The 13,771-nt window shown below is 36.1% G+C and overlaps 1 protein-coding gene across 4 annotated transcripts in view; it reads left to right on the forward strand.

Annotated features, from left to right (window-relative positions):
* Positions 1-13,771, forward strand: part of ZFPM2 (zinc finger protein, FOG family member 2) — a 308,046-nt gene that overhangs the window by 60,742 nt on the left and 233,533 nt on the right. The window lies entirely within an intron of this gene.

The raw sequence follows: 13,771 nt of genomic DNA on the forward strand, positions 1-13,771 counted from the left end.
TGTTCACATGCCTTTCAGACACCACTTTCCTTAGCTGGAAAAAAGTACTGGTCCTACTCTTGGCATTAATAAATAAATATTTAAACCACCATGTGCATAATTGTTATATTGGCGTCTCTTGAATTCCTTCTGTCAGCAGTGGAAGACTATGCACTACTGTCAGTTCATACCATATCGGTTTGATTTAGTTACTTCTCTGTACTTCTCACTACATTTCCAAGGCCCACCAATGGAAAGCACTATGGTTTTGGGTGAAATAAAGAAAAAAATGTGATTTTTTTTTCATAGCAATCAATATTGCAAATTCACGTTGAATTTCAAGTTATCTTGGATCTTCCCTTTAATAAACACATCTTTCAGGGAAAGCACCGAATCCAGGCCATTGTATTAAAGAAGGTCAGGAATCAAAGGGGAATACACTTAAATCTGAATCTTGATTATTATATGTTTTATTAAGAACATCTGCTGATTCTTCAAGCTGAATGCCTTCTGACTTCTCAGCAGTCCTTTTTCCAAGTGTACTGTAGTTAGAAAAGAAGCTTAAGCCTCTCCAGTGCAACTGCTACAGAAGAAAAGTTGAAAAAGAAATTTCTAAGGATCAAGGGGCACATAAAACAGCTAATCTACCTCCAGCAGAGGCAGTGTGATAGAAAGTCCCACTTTGGAGCAAGTTGAGAATATGTCTGGAAAAGGATGGAATGGGAGAGAGTAGAGGTGTGCTGGTTTTTATTAATGTCTCAACTTCTGTTGAGTGTCCTGCTTCTTCAGGGATTCATCTTAAGTGTCATTACCATGAGGTCACCTATATTTTCCATTATAGGTTCCAGAAAGTAAATGTATTTTCTTAGATATAGGTATTATCTGTCCTCTTTCCCTCCCCTGGGGTTTCTTCCCAGCTGACTCAGAAAAAGAGGACAAATGAGTAGTGGGGCTTCCTGCAAGAATCAAGAGGCGTGGGGAACAAGTGGCACAGCTGTTGGGGAGGTGCTGTTTGTGAGGCTCCATCCATGGTATCCTTTTTGTACTTAGCCAGCTATATAAATTCAATTATCACCTAAAACCAGAGGCTTTTAACTATCCAGACTAGGCACAGAAGGCAAAAATTTACTGAACTCACAATTCTTTCAGAGGAGTGAAAGTAGAGGACGTTCAGGTTCACAACTTGGTAACTTTGGCTTTTTGACTGAAGAGATTTTCCTGTCAAACTGTGCCTGATTGTATTATAAGCAGAGAGCAGTCTCTTACTCTCTAAATTGCAAACAGCTAACCTTTATAAAGCCATACTTGTCATTCCCACCTTATTAATTTGGGTTTGTGAGATAGATTCAGCAGAATAGTTGCCAGAATTAGAAAGTGGAGGCGAAAGCCTCGGCAAAGTGTGAAGCAAATTAATCACATTGATTGAGCTACATGTCATTTTACAACTGTTCTCAGGTTTCAGAATTTTGACTTTTGGCTATTACTTTTCTCCTTTTGCTCATTAATGGCTTTTGCAACAAGGAATCTGGAAAATTTCTCCTCTTCCACACTTCTGCCACACCACAAATCCACAATTAACTTTGCTGCATTCCTATGTAGTCCTCCTTTACACTCAAATGTGAAGAAGTGAAGAATTTTTAAGCATATAAATATTCCAAGCTAGAATGGAAATTACTGACCTACTATTTGCCAAGGATTGTTTTAAGCTTCCAACTCTATTTTTTTTAACCTTTTGGATGAAGAAGAGCCTCATAATAGATGGCACTTAAATTTGATTTGTTTGCAATTTTGACAGTGAGATTAGGGGAAAGGGAATATTTTGGAAGTAGCAATAATAACAACACAGTCATGGTGTTCTTGTACTACAAAGCTGCACTGGTCTGTATCTTCGGAGTAGAAACAAAAAATTTGCTAGAAGGTAGCCTTGGTGATAGTGCATTACATTTTTTCAGTTTGAAAACCGCCTTTGAAATCTGCTGTTTATGCTTAGTTACTACAAATTGATGTACTGCCAATAAAGAGAGTATCTGATGATGCTGTCCACACAAAGCCTGTAGTAGCCTGAATTCTCCCTTACTGATTTTTTTTTTTTTTTAATGTCCAGATAGTGAGTATCTGGAATCAGAATCTGTATCAGATTAAGATTAATTTGGATTAAATTCGGATCTAGAAGATTTATTAGATAAATGCCAGTATTTAAACATTCTGAATAAGGAGAAAGTAACCTGTCTTCCATGCAGAGAAGTGATAGACTAGATGGCTGAAAACCTACTTTGGAAGCTAGGAGGTAGTACATACAGATTAAATTTTGTCTGTTATAGGTTGGAATAAGAAAATGAAGTAATGCTAACAGAGACAAGAGAAGAAGTGAGCTGGAGGCATGATAGGGCTAATAATTTCAGAAGGGCAGATAGAAGGAGGGGGCACGAATGGCAGAACAATGCAAAGGCCAAGCTGAAGGTGATGGGATGAAAAGCAAAGTACTAAATCAAGCTCATCTGAGATGTGAAGTAGTTTATCTTTGGTTTTGTAGTCACTGATTGCTGTCATCCTGCCTAGATACCCTCAGGAAAAATAAAAAAATACTCTGGTCTGTTTGCCATATGGTGGTGACGCCTTTTCCTCTCTGTAAAGAGCAGGGAGAGTAGGAGCCATGGCTACTTCATAGGGGTGGCAACTGACTAAACAAATTATAGTTCCTAGGAGATGTGTTCAATGAGGGATTAACTTTCAAAGGAAAAGTTATCTTGAGCAATGAAAGAGATCACTTGAAATTAGTAGATAGTTAAATAGCTGTGTTCAGAGAAGGAAAGAGGCAGGAGAAGAAAATAGAGGAAGTCTATAATCAAGAGAGAAAATGGGGCACTTTTGCCAGGAGAAAGAGGCAAATGAAGGAGCATACATATCTTGTAATTAGAGAGAGAGGGCGCGTCCATTTCTTGCTGCCATGCTTCCCAGGACAATTTTGTCAGATTCTCCTGTTCTTTGCTTATAGCATGGCTGTTGCTCTTGATCCTCCTGTAGGCTTTCCATGGTACTTCATCATGAGACAGCGTTGGCACCAGCCCTCAGTGGAAGGAGATTCAGTGGCCTTAACACTACTGGTGATAGATTGGAAAGCAAGCAGCTTTTGCTTCCCAGTACCAACTGTTCTTCAGTTGGTGACGTAGCAAGATACGGGGGATACATGAGGTGGGATGGAGACTGATTGTTTCATGATGCAATGCTTTTAGAATCCATAGCATGAATGCTAGGTATGCCTGTAGTGATGTATGTCTGTAGCCAGTTGATATGTGGTTGCAGTTCCTGATACATGGGTTATGTTTATTTGTGAGTGAAGAGGGGGATAAGGGGAATCCAGTGCAGTCTAAACCTCATATACAGTTTTAAGTCAGCAAGAAGAGGACTCCAGGAATTTATGGCCTGTATATTGGGTGCATACCTGCTTCTGTATTCTTGTATTCTACTTGGACACGAGGCGATGAGCTCAGAACCTGAACCAAGTTTTCTGCTCATGTACAGTATTTTGTCACTAGCCTGCCAAAGCAGCTTAGGACTAGAATTTTTTATGTTAAACCATGTGACCTGATTGTGCAGCCAGGCTTGAGATTCAGGGAAACAGCTGCAGTGTGATTCCTCATATAAGAAAGCATATACAAAGCTAAGTTCGTCCGTGTATTAATCTTTCCCTTCATACTTCATGTGCAAAGCTATCATGCTATCATCTATAATACCAACCAAACTCTTAACACCCTGAAAATGATTTCTCTGTGTCCCTTTTTCCTCTGGAGTATGATTTTGTGTCTGTGTGTATGGCTGTGTGCATCTGTGTAAATATTCTTTGCTTCTTTCATGTTAGACATGTAATGACTAACAATATGCTTGCTATTTTCTGTTTCTGGATCAAAAAGTAGATTTATGCTTTTTTTTTTTGCTTGCCTTTTTTTGTCGTTGCTGTTGTTCCTTTTTTTAACCAGAAACCTCTTAATCAATAATGTTTCTTTCCTTTTCAGTAATGGATTTCATGACAAATTTCTAACTCTTTTGCTATAGCAAGTGGAGGTAGGATCAGTACATGGCAGCTATACCATAATCACTTTGAACTCAATAAGGAGATCTTTACAGGCAACTTTGTTCTTATTTCTTAACGGGATTAAGAAGCTCAGCTCTTTAAATTCTTGCATATAACACTGACATTTCCAGGGTGTGTTTGGACCAAGGAGTTCAAAGAGAAGGAATAAAAAAGAAAAACCAATATGACTTTGTTTTTTACCTTGCTGCAGGAGCTGTTTGTGCAAATCGCCTATAAGCTTATTGACCTGAATCTTTGACTCCTTGTTTTCTCTGGATTTGGCTGGAGTGTAGACACTGATAGAGCACTGATAGAGGTGATTGCACAGCCCTCGGCTTTGCTTGGCACCAGACACGCTCCCTCCCTTTGCCTGACATTATCTTTCCCTGGCAATACTTCTGTTCTCCTGGAGCTCATATTCCTTTAAGTTTTTTATATTTATTTTAATTCATTGCATTTTCTTCATGTAGGCTTTCTGACTAAATGAAGGATACGTTTATTATTTTTGGTAATCAGACACAGAAGAAGGCATGTATGTGTGTGATGTATTTTCATCTCCTCGGATAACTAGAATATACATGAGAACTCACAGTGTGACTCGGTCCAAAAACACAATAGTTACCTCTTACTGACTTGTGTGCATGTTTGTGACACTGTTGGATTCTCATGTTCCCCAGAGTGAGCATTCTCATATGTTTATCTGTATCCTATTCAGCTGAAACAACTGAATTCTGTGCATCTTCCATACTGTTCGTCAGGTGGTGAATATGGACAAAGAAATGAATGAGCTTCTCTGATAATAGACTTTGAATGGTGCTAAGTCAGAATTAGATTGGATCCTAGCAGGATGAAAGGGAGACCTTTTTCTTCTGATCATCAGCATTTACCTTGTGCTTTACCTCTCGTGCTTTCTCATTCTTTCCTGTTACTGGACCTCAGAGGACCACCTGTTTTCTTGCTAGAAGGGAAAGGGGATATCTGAAAAGGTTGGAGTGATTTCCTTATTTATTTTTTTTCACCATTCATTAGACAGCATGGAAAGGCTGCCAGAATAAAAAATACAAGACTGTCTATTCTCCACAGTTTTCTGTTTACTGCTAACCCATATTTAAACCTCTCACGCCAGATTTTCAGGCCAACTAAAATCCATGTTGGTATAATATCAGCTTTAGTTGGATAAAAATTTGACAAGTTAAAAAAGCAAAGCTTTTTTTTATTCAAGACATTAAATAATTGGTCATTAAGCAGAAAACTATATCTCAAAAGAAACTAGAAAGCTATGTTTAAATAAATAAATACATAGATCCAAATAGAAAACATTATTTTAACTGTGCAGAATTAAAAAGTGAGAGAAACACTTAAACAGCTTACTCAACTTTAAGCAGTTTATCAAAGCAACTCCAGCCTTTTCAGTCAGCACATTTTCAGAACAATGAAATTCTGAATTCTATCACAGCTAGGGATAGAATTCATGGAGGGATTATTTGATTACAACAAGTAGTGTAATGTCCCCTTTCTAGAAAGTCACAAAACTTGAACTTGGATTGACTTAAATTTGAGCTCAAATTTGACAGAATATGAATTGCAAATTAATAAGGGTAATCTTCTTTAAAATATGAAATGCACAAATGACAAATTTCACCAGATATTCTTATTTCGTGTGTACTGTACATCTGTTTCTAATTTTATTTAAAATGAAGGTCCATTTTGCCTTTTTTGTCCTCTGGTGTCCCTGACACCAAAAATTCTGAATACTTGTGAAGATTTCTGAGACACTGAGGAAAAAATTCTTGCCAACTCATGTCCAAAAAGCAGATTTGCTCACAGGTTGTATATTGTATGGGTCAGTGTGGGTATATTTACACTAAGTTAACGTTCAAAGGATCAGTAAAAGTCAAGCAAAAGCCACATTTATGACATCACTGGACAAATATCAATAAGACAAATATTATTGCTGGGTAGATTCTGCTGCTGGATAGAGAAAAAAAGCATTTATTTATAACTGAAAAGTCTTTTCCTTGGGTTTGACTAACAGAAGTCTAGACTGGTTTTGAAACCATGTGTAATACAACATGTATATGGAAACATACTTGTAATGATAGGGAATTCACTGTTTTTGATATTGAGGCATCTGAAGGGTTGATTATGTCAAATAAAAACATCCAATAGTTTACAACAAGGTAAATTAAAATTTCACTGTGTAGCAAAAAATATCTGTTACTGCTCGTTATGTGTGTGGAAATCACATGAAAACTGGATTTGTGTATGATAACGAATTCAGCTGCACATTGTAAAATGAGGTTTTCTTGGTTGGACAAAGAATTTTCATAAGAGATGAAATATTTCTGCAATAGGGAAGGAACAGAATTTTTATATAATTAAGCTGAAACATGAACTTGCTAGAAGAGCCTTCAAAGTTAGAGTCTGAAACTTGTTAGAATTTCTCTGAAGTAGTCTCTCTGTTCCACTGCAGGTGGTTTAGAATCTCATGGATTGTCGATTTCCATTGAAATAATTTTTGAAAATCGTACTAAGCAATAGCTTTGTTTGTGGCATGCAAATATATTTTAAAATGTGCTTCTGCTGCTTTTGTAATCAAGTGCCTAGAGCTATGGAGTTTGAACTTCAGGTTGGAACTTGAATATATCTAATAGTGTTCTTCTATTTGAAGTTTTAATAGGGAAAGGTTGAAAAGATGCAAGACTTTTTTTCTTTTTTTTTTCCTTTAAATCAATAGAAACTCTTGGGTAGCCAGTATATCTGAATGATGCTCATTTGTAACACTGATGTCGCTAGAGTTGCTCCCTCAAACTGAGGAGATTTTATATATATATATGTAACTAATTAATAAAAAGGAAGTCTAGCATACAATTTAGAGAACACTTTCACTGTTCTTCTGCAGGAAATACATTTGAATGAATGATCCTTGTCTTGAAAGAACTTCAAAAGCAAACAGTGGTGCTAATGAGAATATATCAAACATTTAGAGAAAGAGGAAGGCCAGACTCAGTCTAGATGAACGTGCTGGGAGAAAAGTGCTCTAGCTGAAATGGTTAGAAATAATTGACACTGCTTTTTAACATGATCACTGTGCTGAAATGTAATGTGTCAAAGTGTCATTTTGTGAAACAGAGTGGTAATTTTAATAAGAACTAAAATAGTTTTGTAGCACTATTTTGAAGAGCTAACAGCTTGCACTATGTAGGTACTCGCCAACACATGGGTATTCGTAGATCTATCCTAAAAGTTAGGGTGAGAGATAATGCATTGTTTCTGACATTTGTGGGATAAATAATTCTAAGACTGCTTAGGGCAACAGTTATTTCAAATGAGGTTTATCCCAGGAGAAATTATGATTGTTAATCAGCATGACAGAAAACAATAATTGCTTGCAAAGAAGCAAAGTATTGAGGTGATTAATATAATCTGAAATAAAATGCAGTAGATTAACTTGTACAAGTGCTGATTTCTTTCAGGTACGTTAGCAAATCAGTCAGCTGAAGGCCAGATTTTGTTCATACTTTCTGTATTTACTGTAAAGTAGAGTATCTCAGTTGATTTTTATGGGCCTCACTGAAATTATTTCTGATATACATCAGATGAAGTGGTAACAGTCTGGTAGTGATGGCACCAGATTTCTCCCTCTGTTTCTCTGTCTCCTTGTCTCTCTGTCCTTTCAAGGCTTGTAGAGTAAACCCATTTGCTGTACCCAATGTAGTTGTTTACCTTGTCCTCACACCAGTTGCCAAATATGGCAAAGTGCAGAAACATTTCACACAATTTATTTTGTATTTATTCTCACAGTTCTATTACCATACCAAGAGCTTATTTAAAAAAAAATTTTTGCGTTATTTTGTACCCAGAAGGTTTTATATCTGCTGAAAACTTGCATTGCCATTACAATTGGAGTTAAATATATACACAGAATTCTTTAAAAGAGGTAATCCACGAGAAGGGTAGTTAAGGCCTGTTACATGTCATTGGTGTTCTTAAGAATAGAGTATGCTGCTAAAAGTAAGTTACACTGAATTAAATAAGTATTTGTATTTGAAGTTATATGTGATTTGTTTCAAAGTTACTGAATATGGCTTCTGAAGAGAGGTTCCTGGCAATAATTCTCAGTTTACAGCATGTGTCTTAGGATTCAAGAGTAGGATTATCAGTGGGTGTAAGCTGTGTTACTGGTCACAGACACTGGGATAAAGCAAATAACAAAGGACAATTTTTGATCGCTGATATATAGTTTCTGAAGCTCTAGCATCTAGTTTGTACGTACAGAATCCTTCAGAATCCTTCTTTGGTTGGATCTAGAATTACTGCCACTGTAGACTGTGGCAGAAAGGAGAGGGCCACTTCCCCTCTATCCCCAGAAAGCCTGCCCATTCCCAGCCAGTCGCACTGGCCGGTTAGCACACATAAGGTTATGTTCTCACCAAATGAAAGTCAACAGTGAGTGACTCCCCAAGTCTGTGCATCATATGTGTTTTCTGTTTTGGCAGTACAGAATGCTACAGGCTTTGCAACAGTTTATTTCTGAATTGATTTATTATAATTGGGAAGTGATGTTTCGCTCTGAACAGCTGTATGAGGATGTTAACAATTTCAGTTTACATTTATGCTGCCAAGAAGAAGGAACACAAACGGGATTTCAAACTTATAATGTTCTCTCTCTCTAATAGAAGCTGCTGTGTGCTGTTTGTGACTGGTACAGTCCTTCACCCAAAGTTATTTTGTCTGATGATAAAACCATGAGTGTATGAAGTTGTACATTTTTCATCTGTTTTTTGACCTTATCTTTTGTGAGTGGCTTCTGTGAAGGTATCCTAACTATAGGAGGCACCTGGCAAACATATATGATATCTATGCTGTGATAAGCAGTTATGAACAAGAAAGTAGATCTGTCAATTCTGAACTATTCATTGTTAAAAATACTTTGTTGATTTAGCTGATTGCAAAATACATTATAGAGTGCCTAACAGCTGCTATAACATTCTTAGTCAAGAAAGTTCAATAGTTATATTGTACAAGATTTTCTGTAAGAGCTTAATACTGATAGGAACAACATGGATTAAAACAGCAGGGTTGAGAAGAACTGCTAACCCATGTGCTTCTTTAAAATACTGCAACTACTTGTGGCACAAGCTGATTAAGTACAAATTGGGAAGTCTTTAATTTGTTAAAAAGATTAAAGTGAAATTACTTGTTAATATTCAAGTCTCTCTTTCCTATATGTCAGTGTTGTCAGAGATGTTGGAGTTCTCCCTCTCATGTTTCTGGTGATATGTCTCTTTTACAGTCTTCAGATTTCTTGACCAACTTTACCACCTTGAATTACAGCGAATTCTCTATTGGATAAACACCAGGGTATTAAAAACCATATTAAAAAATTTGAATTGTTTTTGAAGAGCAACAGAAACAGTCAATGCTGGTAAGAGATAGTAAGGCCAACATGAAAATTCTATCCACATTACAGTATTGAAGTTGTTTGAATAAGATTTTTTTCCTCTTAGTTAAGCAGTATTTTGTGTATTCAGCACTTCAGCATAAGTCAGAGATTTGTTTCACCCAACTTTAGCTGACTAAAGATAGTTTCCTAGTCTAAGCTGTGTGTTTAAGAGGATGATTCATTTCAGCTCTCTCAGTCACCAAGAGGGGTCTCATATCTCAGGCATCCTAGAATAGGATGAGTCACTCAGGAGGTTTCTTTCTTCCCTGTCTATAGGAGCATCTACATAAGTAGTCTGGACTAGCTTAACTTTCAGGCATCTAAGGTTAGAGGTGATGAGTTCTGCCCTAAGTTTAATACCAAATATAGAGACGTAGCTGAAATTCCAGTAGACTTACTTGACTCATGACTAAACATAACCTATGATATTATATAACCTTGCTCCTAAGAGCCTTTTTTTCATGCAGTGATGTTCTTTTAAATGACAGAATTCACTTACCAGTCTTCACTGCTACAAGGAAAAACAGAAACCAGGTTTTGCTTCATTTTAGAGTATTTATCATTGCTGATACTTTTATACCACTCTTTGGTGTTGATGGTAAAAAGTTATTTCTCCTTTAACTTAAAATGTAATTGAGCAACAAAGTAAAGAAAAAAGCATGGGAAGAACAAAATGAGATTAAAAGGAATCAACAGGTTAGTAGCAAAGTTGGTACTATATATAAGGCAAAAAGCACTTGATTGGACTTGGAAGAAAGAAATAATTCATTTCCTGAATCCAATTAAGTGTCTGCACCAGTAAATTGAAGAAAAATATAATCAGTTCTAAAATAAATATAAAAAAATAGTCTTTTTGAGACTGAAAAGTAGTCAGTGGCTGAACAAAAAGAGTAAACAATGGAAAGAAAATAAATTCTGTAAGGAAATAAACTCCTTTGTGCAAAACAAATGTTAGCTGCTAAAATAGCATTAAGTAAGGGGAAAGAGAAGAAAAAAAATCTTGACAGATGTGTTTTGTTACCAGCTCTTCTGCTAAGCTTCCTTTTGGCTTTTTAAAGTTGCACTGTCTCCAACACCAAATGGATTGTCTTGGTTGCCCATTTCAGTCTGACCTTGATGCTCAACTGAGCCTGGGATAGACTTCACAGAATCTCAGAATATACTGAGTTGGAAGAGACCCTCTAGGATCATCAGCTCTGACTCCTGGCCCAGCGCAGGACCAAGAGTCACATCATGTGCCTGAGAATATCATCCAAATGCTTCTTGAACTCTGTCAGGCTTGGTGCTGTGACCACTTCCCTGGGGAGCCTGTTCCAGAGCCCATCCACCCTCTGGTTGAAGAACCTTTTTCTAATATCTAACCTAAACCTCCCCTGACACAACTTTAGGCCATTTCCTCAGGTCCTGTCACTGGTCACCACAGAGAAGAGATCAATGCCTGCCCCTCTCCCTCCCCTCATGAGGATTCTGAAATCAACAGTAATGTGCCATTTGTTGGTTTCACAGGCAGATTGGAGTAGTGGGGGGAACAGGAGAAATCTGTGGTAGTATTTCAGGTGTGTAATGCATGCACTTGGCAGTTGGTAAATAATAGAAAACATCAATAAAAATAATTAAGAATACTTCTAGATGCAAAGCAAAGTTTTCCTTAATGTAAATTCTACACATTTTATCTACTCTATTTGCACAAGACATGCATTAATTCATGAAAACTTGATTATGAAAAATACGTAACTCCATATTTCATGAAACACTGAAGAAGCAAGTTAATGAAAAGTTATCTGCTAACGTATATTTTCAGATCTTTCCTCATCTCCCAAATATTTAATTACTGTGTGCTATAGTTTGTGTACCTTAGCTGTGGTTTTGTCCTTTTGCTTTTCATCCCAGTCTTTTACTTAACTTTCTCCTCTTTTAATTCTATAGTTTAATTTGTTTGATATTCTGGTTGGTTACATTGATTGGAAGAATGCTCAAATTTACAGGTTAACACCAGGTTGGCATATATTATAACCTGAAAAAACTTTTAATATTTTGGAGCTAAAATTTCCATGATCGGACTCTATCTAAAAGAATTATTTCTAAATTTTGTTGTTGTTGTTGTTGTTCTGATTTAGTCCATATAACTTTATTATTTACAGTGGAAGAAAAATATTTCCTTTAGTATAAAAGTTCTTTGCAAAGAACATTTGAAGACCTTTCTGTGGTGGTTATACAGCTTGAGTTAAAAAACAAGAACTGCCCTTGCTGTGAAGCACTTTCCAACATTTTCAAGGAAACTGGAGTTGATCTTACCAGGTTTGAACTTTGAAAAACTTTCCTGTGTATCTCTCATTAAATTTGTTGTAGCTTTAAGTAGCTATGAAGGTAGAAATAGGAAGGTAAAAATATCCAATAGGTTCTTCAGTCCACCCAAAGAAAGCAGAGCTCTGATCACTACAAAGTAACTGTACAAATGCTAATTCAAAATAGGCTAGTTGGTTAAAAACAAATAATTGCTAAAACTGCTTAGCAAGAACTTGATGGCTTTTTCAGCCCGTGAGTATTTAGGACTGTCTTCTGAAAGGTAGCTTCAGATTGAACTGAAGCATGTGAACTTCAAATGCTTGGGCACAATTATACAGTGTATTTAACACAAAAAACCCTATACTAGATATAGGTTTTGTATTCAAGTTTTATTTTAGACACTGAAAGTGCCTCTGAATGTACTGGACTGTGTTTTTAGCACTACAGATGCACTGAACTATATTTTTGTAATCGAAGTCTGGAGTGAATATAGTATTGTGTTTGTGTGAGAAGTAGTTTATCAGGCTTGTATACTTCAGATTTGAAAAACTGTTTGTTTTATGAATTCAAGGAAGAATGTTTAATACAAGCCATTACATGTGCACATGAAGTTAATACTTTATAATGTTTGTATATAATCATGTACTTGAAAACTCTGGGTCACAATCTTATCTGGTATAAATATAGCTCCAGTGATAACATATGAGAATCTGGCATGGTTTGTTTTAATCACATTTCTTTACCTATGTTGCTAATTACAGCTTTTGTTATCATGAGTGGGGAAAAAATTACAAGTTACTGCTTAACTGATGTGCTTTTTACTCCTTCTTGTTTGTTAAATAAACAAACAGTCTGATTTTTCAGATTCTAAAGTACACTATATTTGTTTTTTAGTCCTGTCACTTTTCCATGGGACACCATTTTATAAAAAGTTTGCTTCAAACCATAATTCAGTCCTATTTGACTGATGTAGTTGTGTAGATTTGATTTTTTTTTCCATTTATCTTAGTGTATTCCTATGCAATAGTTTCTTGGATAGATTAGTCTTAAAAAAAATACAAATGCAGTAAAACAGCGACCTGGATAAGCTCTTAGAGATGTCACTTAACATTACTGTAGCCAGATTATTTTCTGTTAATACGTAAACACCTCATCTTCAATGTAATTTTTTGTGGTGGTTATTTCAAAGTATTTTTGCACAGACTTTGCCTAGAATATTTGTTTACCTGGAAGAACTGCAGTTTCAACAAGGAGCCTTAAAATTGTCATCTCTAAAAATTTAACCTTATCATAATTTTCTGTGTATCCTGTATATAAACTTGTACTGGGTAGTAACTGAAGGTAGACAGACACTTTCAGGTATTTCTGGATGATGAAAATTCTAAATTTCATAAGAAATGTTACATTTCTTTAAATAAAGCTTGATAGGGAGAAAACTGTTGTAGGAATTTGATGCTACATTATGACTTTAAGGAAAAATTCCTTAAATGCTGAAATACCACAGATTAGCTTTCCGTTAGTGTGTAAAAACAGAATGTTTAGTGGACCATACTTTTGTTCTGAGTGTCATTAGGCTGCAAATGCCTAAGAAACATTTAGGTGTCAATTCAAGAAAACTCATAACTGAAAACATATGTTCCTGAGAGGAGACAAGCTGATTTCTTTTTCTCATTTGTGCATGCAAACTTAATGACTTTTTGTGCTTTGGTTTACAGAATTAGGTGCAAGTTGTGATTCTGTTTTTTAAGCATATGGAGTAAACACTGTTTTCCCAGATTTGTCTCTCTGTGGAACTGGAAGGACTGAATATTCAGGGCTTGAGTCCCTGAGAACTGACAGATGTTTACGTGCCCAGTATTTTTATTCCCCTCTGTTTATAAATGTGCATATCTTTTCACTTAGGCATGTAAGCATTGTTTGGATATTGTAGGAGCTCTGCGTAAAAGTTACTGTTGAAATATGTCAATATTGTATTTCTTTGATGGTTT

The sequence above is a fragment of the Pipra filicauda genome, unplaced genomic scaffold (assembly GCF_003945595.2).
Source record: "Pipra filicauda isolate LSUMZ 115617 unplaced genomic scaffold, ASM394559v2 scaffold57_size4234018_pilon, whole genome shotgun sequence".
Taxonomy (NCBI): Eukaryota; Metazoa; Chordata; class Aves; order Passeriformes; family Pipridae; genus Pipra; species Pipra filicauda.